At 39.0% G+C, this 25740-nt stretch overlaps 1 protein-coding gene and 1 long non-coding RNA gene across 7 annotated transcripts in view; both read left to right on the top strand.

The window, feature by feature from the left end:
* Positions 1-25740, top strand: part of DYM (dymeclin) — a 375287-nt gene that overhangs the window by 253002 nt on the left and 96545 nt on the right. The gene's annotated exons all lie outside the window — the stretch shown is intronic.
* Positions 917-15861, top strand: LOC122465896. The gene is made up of 3 exons (XR_006291029.1): positions 917-928; positions 7772-7773; positions 15647-15861. It is a non-coding gene; the product is annotated as an uncharacterized LOC122465896 (long non-coding RNA).

Below are 25740 nucleotides of genomic sequence, written 5' to 3'. Positions count from 1 at the left end.
CACCTTGACTATTGTATGCAGTTCTGGTCACACCATCTCAAAGAAGATATATAGTAGCATTAGAAAAAGTGGAGAGAATGGCAACAAAAATGATGAATCATACGGAACAGCTTTCATATGAGGAGAGATTAAAAAGATTAGGACTGTTCATTTTAGAAAAGAGATGACTAAGGAGGGATATGATGGAGGTCTATATAATTATGATGGATGTGAAGAAAATGAATAAGGAAGGGTTATTTACCCCTTCACATAACACAAGAACCCCCAATCCAATTAATAGGCAGCACATTTAAAACAAACAAAAGGAAGTATTTCTTCACACACAGACAACTTGTGGAACTAGTTGCCAGGGAATGTTGTGAAGGTCAAAAGTATAACTGGGTTCAAAAAAGAATTAGATATGTTCATGGAGGATAGGTCCATCAATGGCTACTAGCCAAGATGGTCAGTGCTGCACCCCCATGCTCTGGGTGTTGCTAACCTCTGACTGCCAGAAGATGGGGCTGGATGATAGGGATGGATCACTCGATAATTGCTCTGTTCTGTTCATTCCCTCTGAATCTTCTGGCATTAGCCACTGTCAAAAGACAGGATTCTGGTCTATATTGACTATTGGTCTGATCCAGTATGGCCATTCTTACGTTCCTGTCACTTTGGTTTCTGAAATAGTAATGTTAATCTCTTATTTAAATGACTTTCTCTGTGCACATTTCATTTTCTTTTGGTTTGGCACTGTAAGGTCTTGGGCAGGGGTGGGCAAACTTTTTGGCCCAAGGGCCACATCTGCGTGGGGAAATTGCATGCAGGGCCATGAATGTAGGGCTGGAGCAGGGGTTTGGAGTGCGGGACAGAGTGTGGGGTGTGGGAGGGGGTGCGGTGTGCAGGAAGGGGCTCAGGGCAAGGAGTTGGGGCAGAGGAGGGGTGTGGGGTATACAAGGAGACTCAGGGAAGGGGGTTGGAGTGTGGGAGGGGGCTCAAGGCAGGGGGTTGGGGTGCAGGCAGGGTGTGGCAGGGTCTCAGGGCAGGGAGTTGGGGTGTGGGGTACAGGAGGGGTTTGGGGTGCAGGCTCTGGCCCAGCACTGCTTACCTGGAGCGGTTCTGGGGTGGCAGCGACACGTACTGGGGCCAGGGCAGGCTTCCTGCTTGCCCTGGCTCCGCGCCACTCCCAGAAGCGGCTGGCACCATGTCCCTGCAGCCTCTGGGTGGGGAAGCAGAGGGGTCCGTGCACTGCACTCGCCTGTGGGTACCTCCCCTAAAGCTCCCATTGGCCGCAGTTCCCTGTTCCCAGCCAATGGAGGCTGCGGGGGCTGGTGCCTGCAGGCAAGGGCAGCGCACGGAGCCCTCTGCTCCCCCTCCCCCAGGGGCCGCAGGAACATGGTGCCGGTCGCTTCTGGGAGCTGTGCCAGGGTAGGCAGGGAGCCATGACGGGCCGAATCCGGCCCGTGGGCCGTAGTTTCCCCACCCTCTGGTCTTGTGTCTTATTTTGATTCTTACTGAGTAGTAGTTATTCCAGATCATTAAGAATTTGATATCTTTAGATTTAATGGAGCAGATGAGAATATTTTATTACTAATAACTTCTCAGATTTATGCAGCATATAACCCTGGAAATATTTATATGGTGAGAAGACACTAGAGATGTTTTACTATTTTCATTATCTCAGAAAATGGCAAAGTTTCATCTTTTAAGTAAGAACAACTGTTTTTGATGGGATAACTCCAGACCACACTTAATGATTTCCCAGGCTCCAGTTACCCAGAGGTTCCAAATTTGAACTATTGGGAGTTGATATTGATTCCTTAACATTTTACTATCCAATCTCAAGATATTCAGTTTGATGTTTTACTATTTAAAAGAGGAAAATGCACAAATCTAATTTGCTGTGCTGGTGCATCTTTTTCTTTTTAAACGATAAAATACATGCTTGGGCTTTTTGTGTTTAGGATTAAATAGCTATCTATATCTATGTACAGTGTGTATATATCGAGAGAGAGAGTATGCATACACATGTGTGAATGCACATATCCCTACCCCTCAGTATTTAACAGTATTTTTCATTTGCTGTAATCATTTGTTTTTCAGAAATTTTAATAATAAATTGCGAATACAAAATAGGCATTTGCTTTAAAATGAAAGTAGTCAACCCAATAAAAAATATTAAAAATAACAAAATTTCCCATAGCATTTGATTCTAGCTTGAATGCCCATTGGAACATTAGTTTTCAGACTCTGGTTAAGTTCCATGTTTAAACTGGTATTAGCTCTAGCTTCCAAATTTCACTGTTGTTTTTCTTTACATACAACTATACGGAGAGAGTTATGCCTTGGTTATATACAGAGTTGGCCCAGTTTAACCTGAAGTCGTTTTAAAACCTGATTTAGTTAAAGTGGTGCAAAACACTGTGGACATTCTTTAATTCAGTTTAATGTATATTAATCTTATATTTAAACTTGTATTAATAGCTTAAATCAATTCAATGCTAAATTAAGTTAAATCAGTATGAGCCAGGTTTATATGAATGAGTGTTTATGTGGCAGTTTATAGTTTAAACTGGTTCAACTTTGAATATAAATAAGACCTAACAAATACATGGCACAGTCTTGCCTTGCTATTTGGAACCATGGAAGTGGGGATCGCAAAGCAATGCTCATCACAAAAAGAGTCCCAGAGCCATCTATTAGTTATTTATTTATGTTGCAGTGGTGCCCAGAGATCCCAATCGGAATTGAGGCTCTGTTGTGCCGGGAAATGTACAAACATATAAAGACATGGCCCATATTTTGAAGAATTTATAATCTAAACTGCAATCTGGTTCTGGGGAGGTTTGTACATTGAGAGTATGCCTTCGCTTCAGAGTTAACTTGGGCTCTTTCTTCGGTGTTGTCCCTAACCCTCTCTCCAGTCCACACACACAAACCTCTCCTGAATTTGGTGGTGCTTTAAACCCAAGCTAGCAGCCCCATAAGGTTGTGGTCTACTGTCCAGACTGAAAACTAGTCTATCACTCTAGAACTTTGAGTGCTGAATTGCTGGGTGGGGGAGCGGTAATAACGGTGGTTACGCTTTCTTTCTCCATCTAGTGTGCCCCATAACAGAGGGCAGAATTTTGCCCACAGAACATTAAACCAAAAGGAAAGTAATTTGGTAAATAATCTTCAGTAGAATACATGGAATACCATTCAGCATTTTATGGTGAGCCAGGTTTTTTCCTGACTAACATTTCCTCTCTCTTTAAATATTAGCATTAAAGATAATTTAAGGAATTTTCTGGTGAATGTGCCACTTTGTGTACCCTGAGTAGATTGCCCGAGTCGTCTCTTTGGTCACTGCGTGTGTGTGATCTAATCTGTTGTGTGCATACACTACTCCCTTACTATACAGTAACTGTAATGATATGAATTTTTTGTGGATCTAAAATGTGTGCACATGGTAGTGTGACAGCAGAACAGTATATTTCAGGTGAACTGTTCTACTGATCAGCTTATCCTCCAATAAATTCATGAGTGCGAGAACACCGTGTGAAGCAGCATTGACACAGATTGTATGAACTTTGACTCAAGAGTGATCAACGTATTTTCAGGGTTTCTGTCTACATGTTGTATTATTAACACTAAAGCCAGACATCTCAGAGTGATTTCCCCAGAACTCTCGCCATCTGCCAACTCTAAGACAGAAGTGTATATTTCTTGAAAGTAATTACAAGAGGTTTCTCATGGAAGGACTGACCAACCCTGTTCAAATAACCGATAGGCTGTCTCCACTGCGGGAATTCTAGAGTGCATGAGTACTTCAGAGTAATGATTCAGTAGTTCTACATGACTTTTTTACTCCAGTGGGGTAAGATGTCATTTTCCATGAAGCCAGTTAAATTCTATGAATATTCTCATTTTTTTCTGATAACATTGTAAACCAGGTCCGCAGTCTCATGTGTTCATGTCTTCAAGCCAAGTTAAAAGTTAGCTTACAATTTTATTTAATTTTTTTGTGTGTTTACAAGCCCCCAAACTTGGCAAACTCCCCAGCACATGACCATAGATGATCAGTTCTTTCTGCCTTTCTAATTTTTTGTTGTTTTAGTTTGAACTGCTACTTTGCTGTGTTTGGCATCTTCTGCTGAGTGTCGGCACAAAACCTCTTTGGACAAAACATTAATTGGCTTTCTTAAAGGAAAATTCCTCTTTCTGTTTTTCTCCCTTTACCCTTGTCTTTCAGTTATGCCTGCCGCCACTTGCGGAGATATGTATATGTCTTGGACAAACTGTATTTTCCTCACTCTCACTGCTCTACGCTGCAGCATTGCTTCTCGACCCTCAGTGACAATGGAGAGGAACTTTTGTCTTTAACTTGTTCTCACATTCTCAGATCCTATGCTTCCAGGTTATTAACCTCTGCTCTGCATTTATTGCATGCTGCATGCTGTGTGTGACTGATCTTTGCATGCTTAAGTGAACTGATGTAAAACATGAAATGGTCAAGGGGGTTATTTGTATCTTTAATATCATACAACTAATGGCATCCTAGATATGCGTCATAACAAGTGTGGTATAAATAGAGGACCTAAGGTTAGGTTTTGTGGTACACAACATAGTGTCTGTCACCATAAGTCGAGCACAAGCTTTCATAAGTTGTGTGTAGCTTGTGGAAGCTTTAGATTTTTACATTAGATATAGATTATGTTAATATTCTTCCCAAATGCCATAATATTTAAAATATAAGACTCATGGGCTATAATATTCAAGCTACTACATAATTATGTATTTGCTTTGCACTGTAGAGCTGGTATAGCGATGCGTCTGTCTTAAACACAAGCCTGAGTCCTGTTGTTGCAGTTATTTTGTACAGCAATGTTGGTTTAGGGAATGGAGATAGAGCCTTCTCTCTTTTCTTGCAACTTACTTCATTTCATTTTCATGATCGCTCATATCTGAGAGCTGTCATTTTTTGACATATAGTTGTAGACTAGATTAGACATAATGGGGCGAGTAATGAATAGCCATCCATCCCAAATAACAATAGAAAGTCAACATCTTTCTAATCAGAATTGCTAGATCATACATAAAAACAGTAAAATAGAAAGAAATGTTTTAAAATCTCTACTAGGAAGGACAAAACATAAGGGTGTTTTTTTTTTAAATAAAAATAGTTCTACCCATACTATTCTGTTGACTAGGTAGATAATTTAATGTATTATCCAAGATGCCAAGAGTTTTAGGAAACCAAGGCAAAAATTGCATGACAAAATTTACCAGAACATGGAAAGAATCCAGAATGGAAATGCAGCTTCCCAGCAAAGCAAGCATACAATAGCAACAGACCACACAGTAAACATAAGTAAAACCAGCTTGATTATCAAGGGAAGAAGAAACTGTGGCATGCAAGTTGAAATAGCTCTGTTTGTATGAACTTTATAGTAGTCCATAATGATGGGGAATTATGCCAAAGAATCCTAACAGGCAATGAAAATCTAGCTATCCCAGAAGCAATCACCAACTAATTAGGAAGAGAAGACACTGTTTTTAAAAAAATTAAAGAATACAAAGGCATTGCTTAAAAGTAATAGTAGTAATAATAATGAAGAAAAATTCACATACTAAATGTAATGCTGTGCTAGGGACTGAAATCCTGTACACATAATGACATGGTTTCATATAAAATTATTCCGTGTATTCACTTGTTAGTTAAATATCTGTATTATTAGTAAATATATGTATTGTGGATAGTGCCCAAAGGGCCCATTTTGGCTTGAGGCCCCTGACTGTAGTTTATGAACTAAAAATGCTAATTAATCTGCAGAACTCTAGAAAATCTATTAAAATGGATATTGTTGAGCCAAATTGTATTTAGTTGCACTAGTGTTAATCCAGAATAATTGAACACACTTATGCCCATTCTATGTAACACTTGGGCTGTCTTGAACAGCAATTATGTCCCGGTTGGATACTTTTGATGCTCGTGTAAGTGAAGAACTAGTAACATCACTGGCTGGAGCCATGCATCAAATAGGCAGGTTCTGTGCATGCTCCTTTCAAAGGTTTTCCAAAGCACTTCAGTCCTGAATTCCTTTGTCCCTGCTCTTCTCCTAAGACCATGCCAATTTGTATGTTGGTTTTATGATATGGACAAATACTAAGATCCCCAAACTCATTTGTATTAGTAACAGAAGGGTCTGAACCCAGGTTTCTAGAGCAAAAGAACAGAGCTCACTGATCGTTATGGTACTTAGTCTCCACAGTAAAGCTGAAAATGAACCAAACCTCCATAAAGACATAAAGGTGGAAAGTGTTGAATAACTGTGTCAGGATTATTGAAGTACCACATAGCAAACTGCTTCGTTTCAAATTTTCTGGTCTTACATATTATATTTTCATAGTTCTCACTGACAACAGCACTGGAATCGATTCTTGACACTGCCCCTGTCCTTGCTTATGCATGCGTGTATCATCATGATGCTAGCACTAATACTGAGTTATTGTTCATGCCTGTCTATAGTAGCTCTGCCAGAGGGTTACAACTTGGAAATATCCAAGTGGAATCAGAGATTACTGCAGCAGTGGTTTAGGCAGATTAGTACCATGGGGATATTTCCAAGACTCCTGCAAATAAGATGCAGGGGTAGGAAGATTAGTTATGCTTGTGCTGGCAATTACGGGGATGAGTGGAAGAGTGGAGCGTACACCCAATAGATAATACAGTGGTGTGGGGCAATATAAAAACCTATATAGAATAGAAAGAACCTTTAAATCAGCACTCAGCACAATTGTAAAGCTCTTCTAAAATGTTGCAGTCAAAATGATCCAATCCAGTGCTGGGATTGTGAAAATCATCAGTGGTTCTACCCAGTAATTATACTTATGAATTACAGTGTGTTGAAAAGGCCAAAAAATCTTGCGTTTTGTTTACAAAATGTGTGCACTTTTTTCCCATACAAAACATATGTTCTTGAAAATAAATAAATACAAAAAGTGACAACAGCTCAGCACTTAAAATAGCTTTACAATAACAAAGCATGTATGTATATGTGTAGTGGAAGGAAACAGCTTTGGTACTGGAATACTGTAAATAAATTTTTATAAACTATCGACTAACTTGCCATTATTCTTTTATGAAATGTGACTTGTACACCAGTTGAGCGGTATCAGAATATATCAGCCCAAGAAGTTTTGAGAATTTGGTTTTCCGTTTAAAAAGCTATCTTTTTACAAGACAAACTGAGGTGGTTAAAACCAAAGATATTTCAAATAAAGAACCCTGCTCATGAAAATATTCAAATGCCTTTTTTGTGCTAGCTATTTCTTTTTTATATGGATAATTAATGATTTGGGAATGGAAACACCTACCAGTATGTGTGCTGTTCTCAGCTAAAAGTAAAACTCTGTATAAATCTGTAGATAAAAAAATCAAATTCTATGTTTTGGTATAAAAGGAGTTAGTGAAAAGCATCTAAAACTTAGATGTTCTGATTGACAGTGTGGGTTCATGCACACATTCTGTACAAACATCACAGTAGTATTCATTATCAATAACTTTATCCTATCTTAGAGGTTGCAAATATTATTTATACTCCGGAAATCAGAAGTGAGCATGGGAAGCAATGAATTACAACACTTTGCTAATCCTGAGCCCAGCAACCCAAAACTCCCATTGTGCTGTAGGACACTGCGCTCCTCATTCCAGCAGAACTCTCACTGAAGTATATGGGACTTTTCCCTGAGTAAGGACAATAGAATCAGTCTCCAAAAACTGTACAAATAGTGTGTTAATCTTCTGAAGCCGTGTATTTGCTCCTGTGAGGTGGTGTTCCCCTCCATAGCACCATATGGGATCGGGCATTTTATTAGCATGTGTACTGTGAACAGTGATACCATTTTAATTTTTTTTAAATGGAGGGTAGAGAGAGAGCATCCACCAAAGAAAAAAGGAAAGGGAGAAGGAAGGGCATCAGGGAACCTTTAGAGGTGACTGAGTTAATAAAAATTAGCACAGTTCATGCCTGCTCTTATTCATTGCAAGTTATGTTTAATCTTTTTTTAAATGTACTTTAGTTGGTGTTTATTGAACACTATTTTCACATTTTGAGACTGGTGACTTGTAAAAGCGTCTGGTGGCCTGTTGTTTCTTGGATTTGTAAACATGTTTATACCACACTTGTTGAACAACAAACACTGGTTAAAATTAATGGGCTTTTAAAAGAAGAAAAGGTGGGGATGGATGTATTCGGTTATTATCACTTGTATTGCCTGAGCACTGTCAGCCTGTGGTACCTGTTCTCGAGGCACTTTAAAAGGGAATGCAGTTTCAGCTCTGTCTTAATGACAGTGTCACTCTGGTGACTTGTGGGGACACGCGTATTGGGTGTTTTATTATACCATGCATTCATGTAGCTTAAATACTTGAAGCTGGGATCGTAGTCTCTACATTTGTTTGATACTGTCTTAATAATTCTGTTGTGGCTGTACTATTTATTGATTTCCATGGTATTTCTAACTCATGAAATGAAATGTATTATACCACTTCAACCATTATGGTTTCCTTTTGGATTACATATTCATTGTGTGATGTTCTATTAGTCATGTACACTTCACTTTCTATTTCAAACCTCTTTGAGCTACAGTCAACCCTAGAGAATAACTCTAGAAAGTCAAACAGACTCCTTGAAGTATGTATTAGCAAAAGGCAGCTAACAAGATAATGGTTTTGGGGATGCTAAACAAATTAAGGGCAGTTTTATTTTCTGTGTGGGAGGAAGGGAGAGAGAGAAAACGAACAGGAAATATGTTTTTGATGAGCCTGGTAAACTGAGTAAGCAAATTCATGAAGTAATATAGCTGCAGTTCTCAAACTGTGGGTTGGGACCCCAAAGTGGGTCACAATCCCATTTTAATAGGGTCCCCTGGACTGGTGTTAGACTCGCTGGGACCCGGGGCTGAAGCAGAAGCCTGAGCCTTGCCACTGGGGGCTGAAGCTGAAGCCCAAGGGCTTCAGCCTGGGACAGCGGGGCTCAGGCTGCGGCTTCCGCCTGGCATGGAGGTAGGGGTGTGTAGTAATTTTTGTTATCAGAAGAATCATAGAATCATAGAATATCAGGGTTGGAAGGGACCTCAAGAGGTCATCTAGTCCAACCCCCTGCTCAAAGCAGGACCAATCCCCAATTAAATCATTCCAGCCAGGGCTTTGTCAAGCCTGACCTTAAAAACTTCTAAGGAAGGAGATTCTACCACCTCCCTAGGTAACACATTCCAGTGTTTCACCACCCTCTTGGTGAAAAAGTTTTTCCTAATATCCAACCTAAACCTCCCCCACTGCAACTTGAGACCATTACTCCTTGTCCTGTCCTCTTCTACCACTGAGAATAGTCTAGAACCATCCTCTCTGGAACCACCTCTCAGGTAGTTAAAAGTAGCTATCAAAGAGGGTCACGGTGCAATGAAGTTTGAGAACCACTGTAATAGAGTGAAAGAAAAAATTACTGGGATTAATTTGAGTTGAGCTTTTGCTAGAGGAAGAAAAGGAAAGGAATATGTTGTCAAAATTTTAGTCTTAGCTATTGTGAATATTGTTTATAATTTTATTTTAGGTTTATGTAACCACAGGAACCACACAGTAAGATTACGTAGACCCCTTTTTTTTTTGGACGTATTCTGGCATAAAGTCTTCCTCATAAAGTCCTGCAGAGACTTAAGCATATGCTTCACTTTACAGACCTGGGAAGTTCCAGTGCCACTGAAGTCAATGGGGATTATTCACTTCCATAAAGTTAAGCACGTGAGCAGTCATTGCAGTCTATGATTTGTATCAAGACAAAAAAGGACAGAGCCTTGTACTGTTGGAATTCAATCCCAATGTCTGATTAGAAGGAATTAAACAGAAAGAAAAGTCATTATAATTCCAGAATAAAAAGAATAACTGTACGATGATCATGGTAGGAATAAGAAGTCGGGGGTAAATTTTCAAAAGTGACTGGTGATTTTAGGTACCAAACTTGAGACTGCATCAGCCCTCTGATCATCAAGTCCTTTTAATTTATCAAGTTGGGCATCCAAAATCATTAGACACTTTTAAAAATGTATATTTTTTTAAAGTGCAAAGTGCTCAGTTAGGGGAGGAACTGAGCATTCACCTTTACTTCAGTGGGACTTGCCTGAGAGTTGAGGGAAGTCACACTTTACAGGAATGTGCAGCATTTTGCAGATCAAGCCATAAATGAGAAATAAAATAAACTAATAACTTGGGCTCATAAGATTGCAGTAGCAATGCTTCAGTTATAGTTGCAATGGTGTGTGCATTTTAAGTTTCCATCCCAAGCAAAATAATGGAATGGCTGATACAGGACTAAATAGAGAATTAAGAGAGTACTATAATTAATGTCAATCAGCATGAGTTTATGGAAAATAGATCTTGTCAAACTATCTTTTTTGGATGAGATTACAAGTTTGCTTTCTATAATAGACTTCTGTAACACATTTGACTTAGTACCACATAACGTTCTGAACTATACAAAATTAGAACCATACAAAGTGAGAGACCAAGTTGGTAAGGTAATATGTTTTTTTGGACCAGCTTCTGTTGGTGAGAGATACAAGCTTTCGAGCTTACACAAAGCTCTTCTTCAGATCATGTGTAAGCTCAAAAGCTTGACTCTCTCACCAACAGAAATTGGTCCAATAAAAGACACTCACCAACCTTGTCTCTCTGATATCCTGGGACCAACACAGCTACACCAATACTGCATACAAAATCAACATGGCACGTTAAATGGATTACAAACTGGCTAACAGATCTCAAAGTTTAATTGTAACAATAAATGGAAAATTATCACTGTGTTTCTAATGGAGTCCTACGAAGATCAATTCTTGTTGTTATGCTATTTGATATTTTTATCAATGATCTGGAAGAAAACATAAAATTATTACTGATCAAGTTTGTAGATGGTACAAAGATTGGGAGAGTAGTAAATAATGAAGATGACTGATTAATGACATAGACCTATCTGGATTGTTTGATAAGCATGATGCAAGCAAACAATGTGTGTTTCAATATGGTCAAATGAAAGGGAGTGGTAATTTGCATAAAGGCATGCATTTAGGAGCAAAGAATGCAGGCTATATACTTACAGGATGGGGAACTCTATCCTGGGAAGCAATAACTGAAAAAGACTTGGGGGTCATCTAGGATGAACATGAGTTCCCTGGACAATGGTGTAGCTAGAAGGGCTAATGTGATCCTTGGACGTATGAACAGGGGAATTCGCATAGGAGTAGAAAGGTTACATTACCTCTGTATTTGATACTGGTGCAACCACTGCTGGAGTACTGTGTCCACACTTCAAGAAGAATGTTGAAAAATTGGAGAGGGTTCAGAGAAGAGCCATGAGAATGATTAAAGGATTGGAAAACATGCCTTAGAGCAATTGTGCACAAACTTTTCCAGTTGTGTGCCCCTCCCCTGCACCATTAACAGACTCTATCTGCGTCTACCCGCCCCCCCCCCCCCCCCATTAGTGCTCAGCCAAGGCTTCCACAGCAGTGGAGCTAGGGATGGGGGAGGAGCTGGCCTGGGGGCAGAAAGGGAATGAGAGCAGAGCTGGGGTGGAGTGGAACTAGAGCTGGGGGCGAAGCAGGGTTGGTGCTAGAGAGGGAATGGGGATGGATCTGGGCTAGAGGCAAAATGGGGTTGGGGGTGGTGCGTATTGTTCCTTTTTTGTTTTATATATTATCTATAATTATAAAAACACCTAGAGCTTGGGTAGATGCTATTAAATACAAATATAAATCCAGTTATTGTTCTTTGGAAGGCTGTTCTGCTACATGTATGGTAAATAGTTTAGATTTGCAAGTTTGTTTAGTATTCAGAGTAGTTTGCAGTAGAAATTAGTCCAAATTACTAATGCAGTGAAGTGAGCATTGTGGTATTTGCATAAATTTTGCTGTCTGCTGTGTAAATTAATGTCTCGGTATGAGACATATCAGCATGGTCTAGAAACCAATATTTCTTGTATTCTCTGGGCAAAGGCTTTGCATCCCGTTGAGAATGCTATGGGGACCTGTGATTGATGGGTTCATCTATGTTGCCATGTGTTCCCCAGAGCAATGGGATTAGCATTCTCCATGAACATATAAAGCATACACTTAGAGTACTGCGTTATACATTTTATAGTATTATATCTGGGATCCTGCAGTTGCTGGCTTTATCATTATGCCCAGTTCTACCTTTAGTTGTGTACCTGCGACTCCCATTGGCTTTAATGAGGACACAGTGTGATCTGGAGAATAGAATTTTCCTCTTAATTTGTAAATGGAGTAATTTCAGGTACAGAATGTAGTAAAGCTGGTGTTTTTTATTTGCTTGGGTGTTCTTTGTTTTTTGTGGGTTTTTTTGGTTGGTTGGTTTTTGCATAAGGAAAGATTAAAATGCTGAAATAAAATGTGAAGGAACAAAGAGCAAACCCTGTTTCCTCTGTGGAAATGAGGTTAATTTCCATACAAACTGAAGACAATGTAAATTTAATTACTGTGCTCTTCGGGGCCTGAGACTTTTTTTTTAAAAGAATGCCATGGTGGTTTTACAGATGGAAAAAACTTGCACAACTGCAAGTACTGTATCTTAGTAAGAATCATAAGACAAATCTGTATTGATTTTCCCAGCAATCCTGAAGTTTGTGTATATATTTGTTGAAAAACTCCTTTTACTGACTTCTTAGAATATACATATTCCCATGGATTGTAACAAATAAAATGAATAGTCTGCTGCAGAGATAGTATATACATAGATTAGTAACTGTTCTCCTACTAGAAGGGTAATTTAATTTTAAAATATTTTACCTATTGTAAAGTCAACTCGTTCCTTTAATAGCATGCCCATTAATGGATATTTGCTTGTATAGCATTTATAAATCTTAAGACTCATGAAATCTGTAAAGAAACTGTTCTTTTAGAAAAATGTTAGTCCCTGACTACACTAGAAATATGACCACCTTAAAGACCTTGAATACACCATGGTCTGACCTAGCTCTTGTTATAAAATAATGTTAAGATCCATGCTATGCCAAAGACTGAAACCTTGTTTGTAACCTGGGTAGCGGGCAGTCTTGTAATGAAGTTCTTTGAATGGTTGTGTTTGTAATATGGACAATGGTTATCTGCTGAAATTACCTGATCTTCATATTTTTGGGCTGAGTAAATGAAAGTTATTATTTCACTGCTCTCTTATGCTTTTTGTGTCTATTTGGCTGTATTTTAGCAGGAAATCATTTTTTTTTTTTTCGTTTTAATTAGCTGTTTTCAATACCTTTGGAATCTGCTAATATCAATCATAATACTAGTGTATGATACATGTGTATGCTTTTTTACTTACTTGTTAGAACTGAAGTCCACTTGAGTGAATACATCGTGGATTGGTCTTATAATGCATTCATCACTGATGCCCCATTTACATTTAAAATAATACCAAGTAAGCACTTGGAGGAGAGGAAGGTGATCAGGAACAGTCAATATGGATTCACTAAGGGCAAGTCATGCCTGACCAACCTGATTGCCTTCTATGATGAGATAACTGGCACCGTGGATATGGGGAAAGCGGTGGATGTGATATATCTTGACTTTAGCAAAGCTTTTGATACGGTCTCCCACAGTATTCTTGCTAGCAAGTTAAAAAAGTATGGATTGGATGAATGGACTGTAAGGTGGATAGAAAGCTGGCTAGATTGTTGGGCTCAACAGGTAGTTATCAATGGCTCCATGTCTAGTTTGCAGCCGGTATCAAGCGGTGTGCCCCAGGGGTCGGTCCTGTGACCGGTTTTGTTCAACATCTTCATTAATGATCTGGATGATGGGATTAATTGCACCCTGAGCAAATTCGCAGGTGACACTCAACTGTGGGAGAGGTAGATATGCTGGAGAGTAGGGATAGGGTCCAGAGTGACCTAGACAAATTGGAGGATTGGGCCAAAAGAAATCTGATGAGATTCAACAATCACAAGTGCAGAGTCCTGCACTTAGGAAGAAAGAATCCCATGCACCGCTACAGGCTGGGGACCGACTGGCTAAGCAGCAGAAAAGGACCTGGGGATTACAGTGGATGAGAAGCTGGATATGAGTCAGCAGTGTGTCCTTGTTGCCAAGAAGGCCAACGGCATATTGTGTTGTATTAGTAGGAGCATTCCCAGCAGATCGAGGGAAGTGATTATTCCCCTCTACTCAGCACTGGTGAGGCCACACCTGAAGTATTGCATCCAGTTTTGGTCCCCCCACTACAGAAGGGATGTGGACACATTGGAGAGAGTGTCCAGCGGAGGGCAATGAAAATGATCAGGGGGCTGGGGCACATGACTTACGAGGACAGGCTGAGGGAACTGGGGTTATTTAGTCTACAGAAGAGAAGAGTGAGGGGAGATTTGATAGCAACCTTCAACTACCTTAAGGGGGGTTCCAAAGAGGATGGAGCTCAACTTTTATCAGTGATGGCAGATGACCGAACAAGGAGCAATGGTCTCAGGTTGCAGTGGGGGAGGTCTAGGTTGGATATTAGGAAACACTGTTTTACTAGGAGGGTGGTGAAGCACTGGAATGGATTACCTAGGGAGGTGGTGGAATCTCCATCCTTGGAGGTTTTTAAGGCCTGGCTTGACAAAGCCCTGGCTGGGATGAGTTAGTGGGTGTTGGTCCTGCTTTGAGCAGGGGGTTGGACTAGATGACCTCCTGAGGTCTCTTCCAACCCTAATATAAATAATAATAACCAGTGCACTAAACTAATAACTGGAGGTGTTTCATTTGTTTGCAAAAGTTTAGATCAGAGAGACGAGGTGGGTGAGGTAATATCTTTTATTGGACCAACTTCTGTTGGTGAAAGAGACAAGCTTTGTGAGCTCATTTGAAAGAGTAGCAATTGTCTGGTTTCAACCACACAGTAGTTATTGGGGCATGTAGTGCACTGTATGAGGTACACCACATGTTGTGATAGTCATGCATAGGACCCGTGAGATACATCCGTGATATTTCCATCCTCTGATTACCTTGTCCAGACCTGAAGAAGAGCTCTGTGCAGCTCTAATGTTTGTCTGTTTCACCAACATAAGTTGGTCCAATAGAAACTATTACCTCACCCACCTTGTCTCGTGAATATCTTGGGACCAACGTGGCAGCGGCAACAGCAACACAGAAAACAACAAAGCTTAGAACAGTAAAACTTGTGGAGTAATATTTTGATTGTGACTAATGAGCCAACAGAGGGAGTATAAATTATTGTTTATAATGGGACCCTATGTAGATATTATCTTTCTTTCAGTGATGCATTAAACAGTAGCTCAGAAACCAAAGGTACAGCTACAACATAGAGGACGTTCTCCATAAGATTATATTAACTTTAAAAGAGGTAAAATTTTCAGTCTAAGCTATTCTCATGTCTTTATATAAAGGGGTTCTTTTCTAATGGAATTATGATGGTGAAATACAAGCTGTAGAATACCATTGTTTAAGGTGTGGTTCTATAATGTGTGGCCTTTATGGCCTGTATTTAATTTTGTAACTTTATTACTTTTTTAAATTGAGGACAGTAATACACTTGGCATGTGAAAATGAGAGAAAAGAGAAACAATAATTCAGAGAATATTACTGTAATATTAGAGTACATAACTACCCACGTGTGCCCCAGGTGTGCCTAGGGCAGCCCACACTGGAAATGCCAAGGTCAGGGCAGGCTGCAAAAGGGAGAACAGATACTCCTAAGACTAGTGGGTAACATTAAAGTTAAACTCCTCAACCAGTCACAAACTGTGCTTCTGATCCCCTACACTGGTCATCAAGAAGCTAAAAAGAAATCACTCAGTCCCCTTTATTGTATTCCAGTTCTCTGGCTCCCAATCAGCATATAGGGCCAGGACAGTGAGAAGTTATTTAAAAAACTCTGCTCACTATACAGAATGTTCTTCTGATCCCAAAGGGTCAGCCACGTTACCAGGTCAATATAGGTTTGGATCTTACCCAAAATACCACGCTGCCAGCCAATCCTTTAGTCTCTAAAACTAAAGGTTTATTATAAAGAAAAAAGAAAGAACAAGAAGAGAGAGGTTAAATGGTAAAGCAGTCACATACATACAGAGACTTGAAAGTTACATATATCAGGTTCTTAGCAGTATTGGTGAGTTTGCTGGCTTGAAAGTCCCTCTGGAACACATCCACAGCTTGGATGGAAGTCCTTTGTTCAGTGCTTCCTTTGTAGAAAGGTTACTCCAAAGGTAAGAAGCAGGAATGATGAAGACATAATGGAGAAGATGCAGCTGCCTTTTATAGTCTTTTGCCATGCAGCTTCTGTTTCCTTTGTTCCAAACACAAGCTGCCCAGCACATGGCCTGGAAGCCTTAGAATTCTATCCATAGGCATGCCCCTGCATGCCTTGCTGAGTCATACAGTGTAGCCCCTGGCCTTTTCAATGGGTTCATTGTACAGGTGATGCCCCTTGGTGGGCCATGAAGCAGTCTAGGCAGTGCTGATGCCAATCTGTCTGGGGATGTCACCCAGATGCACAGCACAAGTTTGGAACTACAGACATACCATACATATAACTTACAATACAAAGGTGATACAAACACATTCGCGAGATTACCATACTTGGCAAATTAGAACATTTTTGCAGATACCTTACACGGCATATCTGGCACAACTCATTGCTATTTTACAATATTGGTATTCATAATATCCTAAAGTGTCCCCCAAATTCCATATCACACCATGTTCATCCAATTTCTGTCCCACTAGGCTGTGTTTACAGCTGCATGGCTTTTTTTTGTGTGTTTAGCTGCTGCCCAGTTTATCATCATGTACTTCCTGAAAGGGGGATTACATGAGACCTCTGGGTCTCCACACACCAATTACAAACAATGCTATAGTTCTTGAGTATTCCCATACTCAGAGATTTTACTAATTATTTTTGATTGATCTGATAAATTAAAGTTAACTACCGTCCTTGAAAATTGGGGGAGGGAGGGAGAGAGAGCTTGTTTGTGTTTGGGAGGGAGAGGTTCTGTCCTTGGTTCCCTTTTCTTCTCTCTCATGGTTTTGTTTATTTTCTCTGTTCCAGTAACTCTCAGTTTACCTTTCTTCCTTTGACCTTACCCCTTTCTTTCAACCTCTCACTTCTTCCTGGACATCCTAGCACCTGTTTAAACTCAATTTGGGGAACTCTGAGCTGCTCCTCTTCCCTACCATACCTTCTCTTCTTCCTCTCTTCTCTGCTGTTGTTGCTAACACAGCCATCTTCCTCATCACCCAGGCTCCAAACTTCAGTGTCGTTTTTGACTTCTCCTCTTACCATCAGAGGAGGCAGGGAACTTTAGAGTATTATGACCCCAATCCTACAGTCTTATTCACACAGGAGTCCTTCAGCTGACATGCATGCAGCTGCAGGATTGAAGCCTAATGTCACTGCCTGCCTGAATAGTCAGTTAAACATTTTCAAATCAAAATACATGATTTATGTAATTAAATATATTGATTAATCATTGCAGCTTTAATTACAAATAGGGACATGGATAATAGCAATACAGATCCAATGCTAATATTGCCTTTCTGTATGGTTGCATGGGTCTGTGAGGGTGCTAATGCAAGAGTGTAGTTCTGATGAGACCTTTGCCAGTTTACCCATTTTAATTATATTGATTTTCTTTATGCCAGAAAACCCATCTCCCACAGAGGTTTGTTTGTCTTGTCTGCCTCTTTCTTTAGGTTATGTCTGATGGCAAACCACAAAATAAAAATATATGCAAATTTTACTGCAGCCTTTCCTCTCTCTTTCTTTTCATTTAGTATTTGTTGTAGGGCGTTCCTTAAATTCATAGATTTTTTTTTTAAGGCCAGAAGAGACCATTGTCATCATCTAATCTGACCTCTGACAAAACAGAGGCCATAGTACTTCCCTGAATTAATTCCTGTTTGATCTAGGCATATCTATTAGAAAAACATCCAGTCTTGATTTAAAACATTTCCAGTGATGGAGAATTCACGACAACCCTTGGTAAGTTGTTCCAATGGTTAATTGCTCTCCCTGTTAAAAATTAGCACCTTATTTGCACTCTGAACTTGTCTACCTTCAACTACCAGCTGTTGAATGTTAGTATGTGTTTATCTGATAGATTGAAGAACCCCCTGTTATCAAATTTCTGTTCCTCATGTAGATATAGACTGTGATCAAGTCATCCCTTAACTTTCTCTTGGATAAACTAAATAGACTGAACTCCTTGAGGTCCATCACCATAATGCACATGGTCCAATCCATTAATCACTCTTGTGGCCCTTCTTTGAACCCTCTCCAGTTTTTCAGCATCCTCTTTGAAGTATGATACTAGAACTGGACACAGTATTTTAGTAATGGTTGTACCAGTGCCAAATACAGAGGCAATATAACCTCTCTATGCTTATTCAATATTCCTGTTTAAACATCTGAGGATCACATATGTCCTTTCACCCACACCATTGTACAGGGAGCTCCATGTTCAGCTGATTATTCACCGTGATCCCCCATCCCAAGTCACTGTTTTCCAGAATAGAGTTCCCCATCTTGTGACTATATGCCTTCATTCTTTGTTCCTAGATGTATACATTTAAATTTAGCCATATTGAAATGTTATTGTTTGCTTGTATCTCTCTTACAAAGCGATCAAGATTGTTCTATATCAGTGACCTATGCTTGTCATTATTTGCCACTCTTCCAATCTTTGTTCCATGGTAAATTTTATCAGTAATGATTGTGGGGTTTTTCCAGGTCATTAATAAAAATATTAAATAGTATAATGCCAAGAATTGATCCCTGTGATTGACCAATAGAAACATACCTTCTTGATCATTATTCTCCATTTACAATTACATTTTGAGGCCTATCTGTTAGCCAGTATTTAATCCATTTAGTGTATAGCATGTTGAGTTTCTGTGGTTCTAATTTCTTAATCAAAATGTCATGTGGAACCAAGCCAAATGCCTTACAGAAGTCTTAGCTATATTACATCAAAAATGTATATTATATTAAGTGTCTAATTTTAGTAGCTGCTTTTTAACATCCTCATTAGTTACTGTTGTAATGGAAAGTATTTCATCATAAGATATAAATACATCATATATTTTTTACCAAATGTAGAACTGAAATATTTATTGACCGCTTCTGCCTTTTTTGCATTATTATTCATCTACCATTTCTAGTGTGGGACCAATATCATTTTTAGAACTTGTTTGTTCTTTATATACTTTAAAAACTCATTATTTTCTTTAGCTCTGTTAGCCATTGATTTCTGCTTGTGTTCTTTTGCTTCCTTTATCAATATTCTGTAATTCCTACCTTCTAATTTATATTCATTACTACCAACTTCCCCTTTTTTTCTATTTGTTATATATATTTTTAAAAATAGCTACTTTCACATCCCTTCGAAGACAGCTTGTTGTTGTTTTTTTAACCCGGCTTCCCTTCTTTCTTAATTGTGGTATTGGGTGTCTAGTAAAATGATTTTAAACAGTTTCCAATTATCATTGACAGTTGTCTTTTAAAATTCTTTATCCCAGCTGATTTGGTTCATAATTGTTTTAATTCTTTGATCCTTTAAAAGCACCATATATATATATTTTACTGCTTTGGACTTTACATTTGTTATACATAAACAAAATAATCAACTCATGATCACTCGCAGCTATTCAATCACTAATTTTTAGTTCTGCTATAAAGAGGAATTGATCTGTCAAGATCAGGTCTAATATACAGTTCCCTAATGTTAGATTCAACGCCTTCCGAGTTAGAATTCCTAACAATTATTTATGACAATTGCCTAAGGACACTTTAGTACTGGCAGCATGAAACTTTGAGGTCTCCCATGATAACTCAGGGGTTTTTTTCCCCTACACATTATAGATATGTGCTTAAGAAGTTGGTCTTCCTGTTCTCTAGTGTGATTTTGGAGGTCCATTGAGTCATTAAAACATTGATCCATAAGCATTCTTATGAAAGGATGTGGTAAGGAGGTCCCTGTGTATTTGAGCTTTAACTGTTCTGAACTTGAGTACATTGTTAATATATAAATTACACATATCACAGAAAGTAATAATGGAAAACCCCACACTATCGTCATCTCATTTAGTCTATCCACCCTGACCATGAAGGATTTTTTCCTACTATATATTTTTCCATTGTTGTGTCCAGTCTAGTCTTAAATAGGCAGAAGTAGAAGTGTGATTAAGGCATATGAATGGGAATTAGGAGACCTTTTTGTGACTGCCACGGGTAAATGGGAATAACAATACTGCCTTTAGGTGGTGCTCTGAGGCTAAATTAATATTTACCAGTTGCTCTCAGATGCTCGGAGAGAGGGTGCTACACAAAGTGCAAATTATTATTCTAATTCATTAAGTGTCTTGAGTGATGAGGCTTCCCCAGACTTTGCCATTGCACTGTTCAACACTCCTTGAGATGTAAGTGTTCAGCAGTTATTCCTGATACTCAGCCTACATTTTCCTTTGCCTAATTTCATCGTATCCCAGGAATTCTGTGAAATTAATAGTTAGTTCACCTTATCACACACCCACCAATGCTTCAGAAGTAGAAATTGATAGGGGAGGTTTCAGCAGCTAATCTCCTAATTAGATTATCTGACCTTTTAAATTTATAGGAAGAAAAGGGAAAATCAGACAAGAAGAGGGAATGAGGCAACCTTTCTTTTCTCTCTCTAATTCTGCTGTTCCTTCCCCTCTCCTCACTCATCCTCCTCTATTTTCCAGGGGGATCGTGGAGGAGGGGGATTCATTTTGCCATATGTTTTCCAGTTCTGTGCAGGAGGATTAATATTGTGTATGTTTCCATTCTCACATGCTGAAGAAATGCATTACTCAAAATCCTGCTGCCTTATTCTGTGTTTTGTATTTAAATTCCCTTTGCAGCCAAAGCAGCTCACAGGGTTTTCCCCAAAAAGCTACTTATGGTGAAGTCCCTCTTCTTTCCAGAGCTGCATTCTTCCTCTTCTTGAAGTGAACTGTACCTTCCAAAATAGACTGAGACACTTTGTTTAATCTGCCCGTGAACTCACTGCACTAGACACCTCTAGATCAGTTTTAACCAAAGGTGCTGTCTGCACAGCACTAGATGGTTCAGATGACACTACTGAATTAATAGTACTAATGACTGCAGAAGTAACACTGCATTCCCCATTGCAGGTAAACAACCAGTTTTCAAAGCCAAGCTTTAGACAAGCTGAAAATCTGTCTGCAAATGAGCAATTTACTGTGTAAATACAGCAACTGGATTTGGGAAGAGAAAAGGAACTGTGCTGCTGTGTATGCCACTATCCTGGATGATCTTATTTTTGTTTTCTTATTCACTTTCAGTAGTCTTATCCAAGTGTTTCCAATTATAACAGTTGTCGATTGGTGGGAGGCTGATATGAGGCCTAACCAGGTAGATATCTTGATAAAAGACTGCAGATGGATCTTTTCTCTGGGATGCAGATTTTCACTGTCTTCAGATCTATTGAATTATCCTGAATGCTGTAGGTATTGATCACCACCTATACTTATCACAAAGGATTAGTATTTCTTAATCTTCTTATCTAACACTATTTGTATATCAGACTAATTGAGAGAGGTGTGGTTCAGTGATAGTTTCATCCTGGGGCTAGCACTCAGGAAGCTGTATTTCTAACACCAGCTCTGATCCTGATTCCCTCTGGTCTTGGGCATGTTACTTCATTATTCTGCTTCAGTTTCTCCATCTGTAACATAGGGAGGACAATATACAGCTATCATAAAGGTAGTTGTGAGGATTTATTAGATAATGACTGATAAGGAATTTGAATATAAAGTGTTATAGAAATCAAGCTATTAATACTATTCCTAAGATGACACAGACTGAAGAGATGTTGGGAACGGATAGGACATTGAATTGGCTCTTACGAGAAAAGGTAAGGTGTGGGTTTGAAAAACTAATTCATTCCTCTTGACTCCCTCAGAAGAATATTGCAAAAATCTCTTACCTTTTGCAGAGGTTCTTGGATAACAATAAAGAAACAGGATATTGTTAGGGTGAGCAACTTACTCTACATGCTGTAAAAGATACTGACTGTATTTTAAGCAAATAAAGAGCAAAGAAGACTTGCTCAAACTCTGATCAACACTTTTGCAGAGAGAAAAGTTTTGAGTTCTCTCTGCTCTTCAAAGCAATAAAACAGTCTCTCAGGTCCCCAAAAGATTCTGTATCTATAGTATATTAACCCAGGAAATATTCTGCCTCTTGCATACTATTTTATGAAACTGGCTATATAAATGTATATATTTGTTTATATAAATGTAACATATGAACAGAGTAGGCTCTGCTGCTGCACCCTGGTGCCCATCAAGAGAGACTGCCAAGCATTCCCCAATGTTAACACCACCACTTCATTGTTAGTGGGTGTCACTAGCTTTTATTTACCCTGTTTTGTGTTGTCACTTTTATATTCTCTAATAAATGACTAATTAATATTAGTGATTTTTGTGAAATCTTATACCAGCTCTAAATCCTTATGAATGCTCTGAAAATAAGCCAGCAGGAGATGATAAAAGAATGTACAACAGCAGACCGCTTCTACTTATGGTAAATCATGTCACCTCTAGGATATAGTTGATTGCACCAAGAAAAAAAAGTTTTTTACAATTATGACCATCCGGAGCTCTGGGTGCATGTAGAAGAATTATATAATAAAACATACAAATTAGGACACAAACCAATTCAAACTCTCCAACCATCCAGATAAAACTCACTCAGTCCACAATTCCAGAAAAACATGTGGGGGTGGCAGGGAAATATATGAGCTTAACAAATTCAGGTTCTGATGAACCAGTGTGAGGAAGCAGGTTCCAAAACTGAGGTGGATTCTCTGGAAATGCTCTCTGAAATCAATCTAACTTACATTGTGCCTATTACCATACTATCTGAGTGCCTTATCTCCAGTTCCCCTCCCTTTTAAATCCAGGAGTTAGTAGTTTAAGCAACTGAGAATATTTCAACAGTTGCGATATCACACAATTATCGATCTATCTGCAAACTGAAAGCACTGCAGCCTCAGACTGTGTCACTGTATATTCTGATTGTCTCACAAGCATGTTGAACAGGAAGAGCCCTATGGTACCCTCCAAAAGAGGGATTCATGGAGCAGTGCTACCAGGTGGATTCTCTCCGAGATAAAGGAATGGAGCCACTCAAGCATGGTTTATTCTATCCTTGCCAAGAACTGCAGCCTTGTCGTCAGTGGTATCAAAGGGAACTGAGAGATCTCAAAGAATCTGCATGGACATTTGATTACCTCAGACAGGCTATAATTGACCAATGAGACCAGTGCTGTCTGTGAGCCATATCCAGAACTAAAACATGGTTGATTTTCAAGTGTCTTTTGAGTTTCTCTCTGACCTTGTTCTGGTGGCACATCACACTTTCAGAATGGTTATAGCCATCAAAGAGAAGCAAAAGTGTCTGTCCTTTGTCTCTGTGTGTAAAATATAATATATGGGGAGATCAAAAATAGAGGTGGTGAATGGATTTGAGGGTAAAAGTAGTAAGCTAACTGCCTGGGAGAAAAAGAAAAGTTAGAAATTATAATAAACAGGTTGGGGAGCTTCATAAAGCAGGGATCCAGACAGTAGTAAATTGTATGATTTGTGAGTTAGTAAATGTATGGTATAAATAGGGCAATATAGCATTTGTCAACCCCAGAGGCTGAACACTTCAAGGCTGTACACATCTCTGCTCCTGCATTCTTCTAGGCCAAGATTTTCAAAAGTGACTAGTAATTTTGGAGGTCTCCATTTTTTGGATACTCAACTCGAGGCACCTTACAGGGGTTCTGATTGTCAGAAAGTGCTGAGCACTTACCCTAGTCTTTTATTTCGTACTGCTACTGACATCAGGGCCTTCCCTCTGCCTTCACCTTCAGTTTACGTCCTCCTACATTCACTGCTATGCTTCCTTACATGACTGCCCTGTATGCATTCACTGCCATGCTTCCTTACATGACTGCCCTGTATGCCTGGAGTGACCTCTCTCATCCACATCATTCAAGCAGCTTTCCTCCTTCATGTCTCTCCATCAAACACTGTGGTGCATATGTTAAACAGACAATTTCTTGGCTTTCTGTTGTGCAACACTATTCCATGCTTTTCCACTTCCTTGACTACATCCTGTCTCCCTATGCCTTGCCTCCCTTAGATTGTACGATGCTCAGGCAGAGACCTGTCTTTCTGTGTCTTTAAAGCACCATCTCTGTGTTAACATTAGACAAGGCAGTACAGTATTGTGATGTCTTTGTGTTTACAATAAATATATAGCATAACGATTACATTCCCCATTAAGTTTGTTTAAAGTGTTAAGATTTATAGTCATGCTCTTCCTAAACATCAGTGTCCAGGAACATACCCATACGTCTGAAAACGAAGCTGAACCTGTGAGTTTAATGTGACTGAGAGCTGAAGGATAGATTTAAACTGATTGATTGAAAGGCCAGTGTTTTATCCATCAAACCACCCAACTTGTAAATCATCTATTAACCTTAATGAAAATAAATTTTGATTTAATTTTTTGCGGGGTGTAGTAGGGTAAAGTTTTAAAATCTGAAAAATTAAAACAAACGGATATCCTGGTGAAGGGACCTACATGCATGAAGTGAAAGTAAGAAGCAGTCAACTGCCTGTGAATTATTTTTATGATAATGTAATAGATCAGGTTAAACACACAAAACCCCATAATTCTTGGCCATTGTGTCACTTTGATGTTCTATTATGTACAGTGTTCAGCTTTGATCACCTCACCTAGAGAATGATTTACAGTAGCAGAGACCAACAAAGTCTTGAAGGGCAACAAAACAGTTTAGAGCTACGCAGGATTTACATATGAAGCCAGATTGTTGAAGTTCTTTAGCCTGAAGAGAAAGATTAGGTGATGTACAAAATAGTGAAGGGTACAGTGAAGACACTCAAGAAAGGAACACCAGTGGCACTAAAGAGCAGTCCCTTTAAAATACATAACTTCTAAAGTAGTACTTTCATCTATGTAGTTAACCTGAACCAGTAAATTCACTGCCGAGGAGCTCATACAAATTCAGACTGGAAATAAGGTGCCCCTTTTTTAACTGTAAGGGTAACTAACCATTGGTAATTTGGCATGGATTATAGTGGATTCTCCATCACTAGCACTTTTTAAATCAAGATCGGATGTTTTTCTAAAAGTTAGGCTCAAATGCAAATAGGAATTAATTCAGGGAAGTTTTATGGCCTTTGTTATGCAGGTCAGATTAGATGATCACACTGTTCCTTTCTGGGCTTGTCTATGAATCTGTACAGTTACGGACTGCATAATTTACATTTTTCTTCAGACTTAATACATCTGTTTAGCATCTCGTAGTACTATGTATGCCAGGTAGTGCCTGTAAAATAATTTATTTGGGGAATACACAGTGCTTACCCCAATTAGTAAAGATTAAGCACAGGACTTTTAAACGATCCAAAGTGATTTCTGAGCATAAGGGAATGTCTTTAGTGAGACTTTTTATAAGGATGTAAGTCACTTAGATGATTTTGAAATTTCCACCCAAAGTATAAGAAGTTAAAAATAATAAAAAACAATGCAGACATACAAAGCCCCTCTAAATTCACAGAGGAATTACCTTTGTAATTCAGTTCCTCATCCTCTGAATTGCACCTGAAGTCTCTGCTGCTCCTTGAAAAGAAAACGTATAGTATGGGAGTGCTGAC

The sequence above is a fragment of the Chelonia mydas genome, chromosome 5, assembly GCF_015237465.2.
Source record: "Chelonia mydas isolate rCheMyd1 chromosome 5, rCheMyd1.pri.v2, whole genome shotgun sequence".
Lineage (NCBI taxonomy): Eukaryota > Metazoa > Chordata > Testudines > Cheloniidae > Chelonia > Chelonia mydas.
This window is presented reverse-complemented; position numbering and strand designations above follow the sequence as displayed.